This window comes from Bos javanicus, chromosome 21 (genome assembly GCF_032452875.1).
Source record: "Bos javanicus breed banteng chromosome 21, ARS-OSU_banteng_1.0, whole genome shotgun sequence".
Lineage (NCBI taxonomy): Eukaryota > Metazoa > Chordata > Mammalia > Artiodactyla > Bovidae > Bos > Bos javanicus.
Genome location: NC_083888.1, coordinates 20,389,409 through 20,395,818, shown reverse-complemented (window position 1 = coordinate 20,395,818; position 6,410 = coordinate 20,389,409).

Here is a 6,410-nt window from a genome sequence, read left to right as displayed (position 1 = left end):
GGCTTGGGCTGTGGCCAGGGCTGAGGGGGTTGGGGGAGTGGGAGGCCACAACTCTGTCCACAAGGCACAGAGAACTCTGATGAGGGCAGGGAGCTGGGCGGTGTCCCGAGTCTTCCACTCCTGAGGGCTCAGCTGGTTGTGAGGGAGGCAAGGAGGCATTTTCTCCCCATCCCACAGATGAGCGACGGTGGTTCTTAGAGGTCCCCTTCTGCGGTCACGTAGCACTGGATGTGGCCCACCACTGGCTCAGGCCTTTCACTGTGATGCTTTCTCCCAACATCCATGGAGTCAGTGCTGCTCTGGGGCCTCTGGGGGCTAAGGGAAAGTCGCTCAGTCCTGTCCAACTCATTCGACCCCATGGACTATCCATGGGATTCTCCAGGCCCGAATACTGGAGTGGGTAGCCTTTCCCTTCTCTAGGGGATCTTCCCAACCTAGGGATCAAACCGAGGTCTCCTGCATTGCAGGTGGATTCTTTACCAGCTGAGCTACCAGGGAAGCCCTTGGAAAATTCTGGGGGCTAATAGTGGATTTTCCCCTTTCCTCCTAGGTGGGTCTGGCCTGGAGGGCCTAAGGGATTGCCCCCAAGAGCAACTGAGCCTGTAAACAAGGCCAAGTAGAGGCCTATGAACAAAAGGAGTTTGAACCCTGACACCACCTGTTGAAGCCGTGTGACCTCCAACAGAGTATGCTGGACCTCCCCAGGCCCGAGCCCTCCTCTCTAGAAGTGAGAGCTTGTGAGGTTTCACTGCAGTAACAGGGGCTGATTCCCTACTCGGAAAGGCTCTGGTTGTGTTCCCCCTTCTCCAGAGCTAGCTGGCCTAGCAGCAGGGCAGGTGATGGCAGGCTGGGGCTAGAGAAGGTGGCCAAATGCCTTTTCGTCATTTGGCCCATCCTTCTGAATGCAGTGTCCCAAGAATGAGCCATTAGGCCCGACACAGAGGGGGATGGTTTGTGTCATATCCAGGTCACACCCCGGCTCACTCCAGGGTGCAGGGCGTGGACTTTACAACGCCTGATACCAAAGCCACCAGGACACCCCCCCCCACTCCCAAGAGCAGCCTGTCTAGCCCCTTTATTTTACAGAGGGCAAGACGAATCACTTACAGTTCTCTTGGCTGTAAGCACCAGAAACCTGATTCACACCAGTTTTGGCAGACAAAGGGAAAATGTATTGGCTTTCTCAGCCAAACTGCAGAAAGGGAAGGACGACAGGAACCTGACGTCATCGGGGTCTCATCCGGCTCTCCTCTCCTATCCCCTCCCTGCAGGTCAGACCAGCTTTCTCCACACTGCAGATGCATGGCTGCAGCAGATTTGAGACCTGACCCCCTCTTCTAGCTGCCGTTTAAAGAAATTCCAGGCAAAGAGCCTGGTGGGCTGCCTTTGGTTCACCTGCCACCTTTAGATCAGTCCCTGTGGCCAAGGTGGGGTCTGCAGATCTTTACGGACCACCTATGGGAATCCATGGCTCAAGTGGTAAAGAACCCACTTGCTCGGGTTCAATCCCTGGGTTGGGAATATTGCCTGGAGAAGGAAATGGCAACCCAGTCCAGTATTCTTGCCTGGAAAATCCCATGGACAGAGGATCCTGGCGGGCTACAGTTCATGGGGTCACAAAGAACTGGACACAACTGGACACACACACAGGCATATTGTGGGAAGCTGGGTGTGTGCTCAGGGTGGGTGTGAAGTATAGCATGGAGGGTCCTGCTTGAGGAACCATAGTGACTTGACCATTGCCTGCAGTTAAGTTGAATGTATGTTAACCATGGAAGTAAGTGAACGTTGCTCAGTCATGTCCAACTCTTTGCGATCCCATGGACTGTAGTCCGTGGAATTCTCCAGGCCAGAATACTGGAGTGGGTAGCCTTTCCCTCCTCTGGGGGATCTTCCCAACCCAGGGATTGAACTGAGGTCTCCTGCATTGCAGGCGGATTCTTTACCTGCTGAGCCATAAGGGAAGCCCTAACCATGGAAGTAGATAATAATAATATATGGAGGGGGGAAATCACTTCTTTTTCTCTTTAATCACTTCTTTCCTTTTTAGTTTTCTTTTTAGTATTATTTTTGAACAATAACAAGTTTATCATTCAACATTCAAGAGCTGGGAATTCTCTGAAGGTCTGGTGGCTAAGGCTCCACGCTGTCAACACAGGGGGCCAGGGTTCGATCCCTGGTCAGGGAACTGGATCCCACATGTCTTATATAAGAGTTTGCATGCCACAGCTAAAGACCCCACATGCCACAACTTAGACCTGGTGCAGCCAAATAAATACTTAAAAAAATTTTTTTTTTTTAATTCAAAAGCTACCGCAAGATTGAAGTGAAGATTCTCCCTGTGTCCCACCTGGGGGCATTGATGGCGCCAGTTTCTTGCATTTTGGGGGGAGGCGAGGAGCCCTGAGAGCTCCCCTCAGGACGTCCAGGGTGGAGGGGAGGTCACGGGGAGAACCAGGTGCCAGTGTTCGCCGCTCCCATTAGGCCCTGGATGTGTCTGCTTTCTTGGTGGCCCAGGCTCCCCAGTTGAGCCCTGGGAGAAGCGTGGGAGACCCTGGTGCTGTGGTGTGTCAGCAGCTTCCACAACGCCCTTCCCTTCCCACCCCTGCCTGCTGGGGAGCTTAGGTTCTAATTCCTAAGGCTGACCTGATCATGGCCTGCCCCACCACGGGGGCTCTTCACTGCCCTTCAGACCCAGGACTGGCAGGAGGCTGAAGCACCCAAACTGGTGGTCAGACTCTGCCATCTACCAGGTACGGGTAGCCGAAGGGACCAGACCCACTCAGGAGGCGCTGAAGCAGAACAGCCAGACCCCACACACCTCGATGGGTGAGGGGTGAGGAGCCCTGTGCCGGTGGGTAAGGGTGGCCGCCTTTGCTCTCTGATCCTGCAGCGAGGCCATCGTTTTCCCCTGGGTTCCTCCCTCTCAGACACCAGTCACACTTCAGTGACCTTGGCTTCCATTTGGGAGTCACTGAGTCTCTCTGCAAACCCAGGGAGGGGCAGCTGAGCCCTGTCTTCTCTTGCTGTGGGTCCTGGGATTACACACCCTGCCCAGGACCCCCACACTGGGGGCATAGCCCTTGTCTGGAACCACCAGGCTTCCCCAGCAAAGTCTTCTGAGTTCTTCTGTTTGCTTGAGCCAGGCCTGCCCTCCTGCCCACTTGTGTGCTCTGCCTTCCAAAAGGTCACTGGTCCCTGAGCTGAGGTGCCTCAGGCCAGGCCTTCAGCTACTTTTCCTGCCGCCTCTCAACTGTGAGTAGGGGTCAGGGGATAGGGAGTGGTTTGCTGGCACTTTTTAGGAGTAGCCCAGCAGTCCCTCTCCTAGATCCTCATGCTTGGGAACCCACAGAAATTTGTGTGAGAACTTGGCCAGAAACCTCAATGGAGCTCTTGTTGTCCTCAGAGCATGGGTCAGGCCCAGGGTAATGATGAAACAGCTCCTGCCCTCAATGCTGGGAGCCAGCGTGCAACTCCCAGAGGCCCTTGCAGCTGGGGTTCTGGCTGTAATTTATATTCTTCCTGTGAGACACACATACGAGAGGCCTGAGAGGCCAGGGAGAGGCAGGGACCGCCTTCCTGTGGCCTCTGCACGGACCAGCATGCTCTGGCTGACATGATGGCTGTCACAGCCCAACTCGGTGTGTCACCCTCTAGTCGCTGGATTCGCATTGTGGCAGCAGCCACAGTGGTAGCCGTGGCAACACTGGCCTCCTTCCCTCTAGAATCTGGCTCCAGGTCCCCTGCTGCAGTGGTGTGACCTTGAAGCAAGTCACCCGAGACACCCACTCCGCCAGCCCGTCCGCCATCTTTATTCTTGCTGATGAAGTTCTGTACCGAATCTCCTCTTGCAAGAAATAGCCAGGGTGTTCTCTAGTTCCTACTCTGAATGATGTGGCTATGAAGGTGAAAAAGAATTTATTCTCACCGGGAGATTCATTGGTCCATGCAACAAATATTGGCCGGGCACCTTCTTCCTGCAGGTTCTGTGCTGGGCGCCAGGGATGTAAGGGAAACCAGACACAGCTCTCAGCGAGCTTGTGGCTGGGGTGGGTGAGGGCAGCAGGGAACTTAAGCACCCCATGGCATGTGATCCACACCAGAGAGCGCGATGGGAGCCCAGAGGAGGGTCCTGGCATCAGTCAACGTTCAGTTTCAGGAAACAAAGGGCTTTCCAGATATTTCTGTTGTTTGTTCAGGCTCTTAGTCGTGTTTGACTCTTTGCAGCCCCATACACCAGGCTTCCCTGTCTTTCACTCTCTCTCGAAGTTTGCTCAAACTCATGTCCATTGAGTCGATGATGCCATCTAACCATCTCATCCTCTGTTGCCCTCTTCTCCTCCTGCCCCCAATCTTTCCCAACACCAGAGTCTTTTCCAATGAGTCAGCTATTCGCATCAGGTAGCCAAAGTATTGGAGCTTCAGCTTCAGTGTCAGATTTTTAAAAATTTATTTTAATTGGAAGATAATTACAACATTGTGATGGTTTTTGCCATACATCAATATGAATCTGCCATAGGTATACGTGTGTCCCCTCCATCCTGAGCCCCCCTCCCCCCTCCCTCCTCACCTGATCCCTCCAGGTTGTCACAGAGCACCAGCTTTGGGTGCCCTGAGTTACACATCAAACTTGCACTGGTTATCTGTTTTACATACGGTAATGTATATGTTTCAATTCTTTCCCTTTCCAGATATTTTAATACACAGGGGACTTAGAGAAGGGAATTAGGTGCTTACAAATCTTAGGAAGGGCTGGAGGGTAGATTCTTAGTTGGGCCTCCGGAATGAACTTCCAGAACTGACCCTCCAGCAAAGCGACCATCCTGCCACAGTCACGGCCAGGCCGGCAATTCTGCATCACTGTAGAGCACCGAGCATCGTGGGGAGAGCTCACAGGGGTACAGCAGTAGCTCTGGTGACCTCGGGCCTCTTGTGTTCTCAGATGAGAATGGCCAGGGCCCCGTCACGCTTCCTGAAAGAGGATGCAGCAGGGACACTTGGTCACTATTTGGTTTGGATCACCCCTGTGGGCTAAGCCTCACTGCATTGACATCTAGTCTCTTTCAGACCTGGCTGGTCCATAGCTACCTTGGCTCGGGTACCTGCCTGAGCTAGTCAGTTGTGGTCGGGGGAGCACAGCTGGTTTCCTGAGGGGTGGGTGTTTGGGCACGGCAAGTCTTTGGGCACCTTCTGGCAGGACCCCCTCCCCTGTGGCGGCTGACCCCACCAGCCACTAACCTGAGCTGCTTCCTGGTTCTACGCTCTAATGATTACCTGATCACAACTAACCTTGTTCAGTCACTAAGTTGTGTCTGATTCTCTGTGATTCCATGAACTGCAGCACGCTAAGCTTCCCTGTCCCTCACCATCTCCTGGAGTTTGCTCAAACTGATGTCCATTGAGTCAGTGATGCCATCCAACCATCTCATCCCCTGTCATCCGCTTCTCCTCTTGCCCTCAGTCTTTCCCAGCATCATGGTCTTTTCCAGCACAACTAACCTCTGCCATCTTAAAGTGTTTCTGGGACAAAGCAGGGAATAAATAAATAAATAGCCACGCCAGTCCAAACTGAATGGCACATTACAATTACCAAATATGTCCATCATTTCCCCTGAAGGACAACAGACAGAATCTTCTCTCGAAACCCTGACAATTAAATGCCAAGGCAGGATGACCATTTCCTTCCAAGAGTGGGGTACTAGAGATGTCCCCCTACATGAGAAAACCTGCTCTCAGAGTCTTGCTCTCATTTTTCCCCCATTGAATGAATACCTTGTTTGTTACTGGGATGGAATGGGGTGTGTCCTCTTTTAATAGGAGAGCAAGACTGTCTCTACAAAAATTCTTGGTGCTTGGAATTTAGCCCAGTATGGCCCATAAATCCCATTACTGGGCATATATACAGAGAAAACCATAATTTAAAAAAAACACATGCACCCCAGTGTTCATTGTAGCACTATTTATGATAGCCAGGACATGAAGTGAAAGTGTTAGTTGCTCAGTCGTGTCCAACTCTTGGCAACCCCATGGATTGTATTCCACCAGGTTCCTCTGTCCATGGGATTCTCCTGGCCGGAACACTGGAGTGGGTTGCCATGCCCTTCTCCAGATCTTCCTGATCCACGTCTCCTGCACTGCGGGCAGATTCTTTACCATCTGAGGCACCAGGGAAGCTTTGCCAGGACATGGAAGCAACCTAAATGTCCATCAATGGAGGAATAGATAAAGATGTGGTTCATATATACAATGGAATATTACTGAGCCACAAAAAGGAACAAAATTGGGTCATTTGCAGAGATATGATAAACCTAGAGACTGTTATACAGGAAGTCAGAAAGAGAAAAACAAATATTTTATATTAATGCGTGTATGTGGAGTCTAGAAAAATGGTACAGATGCTCTTATTTGCA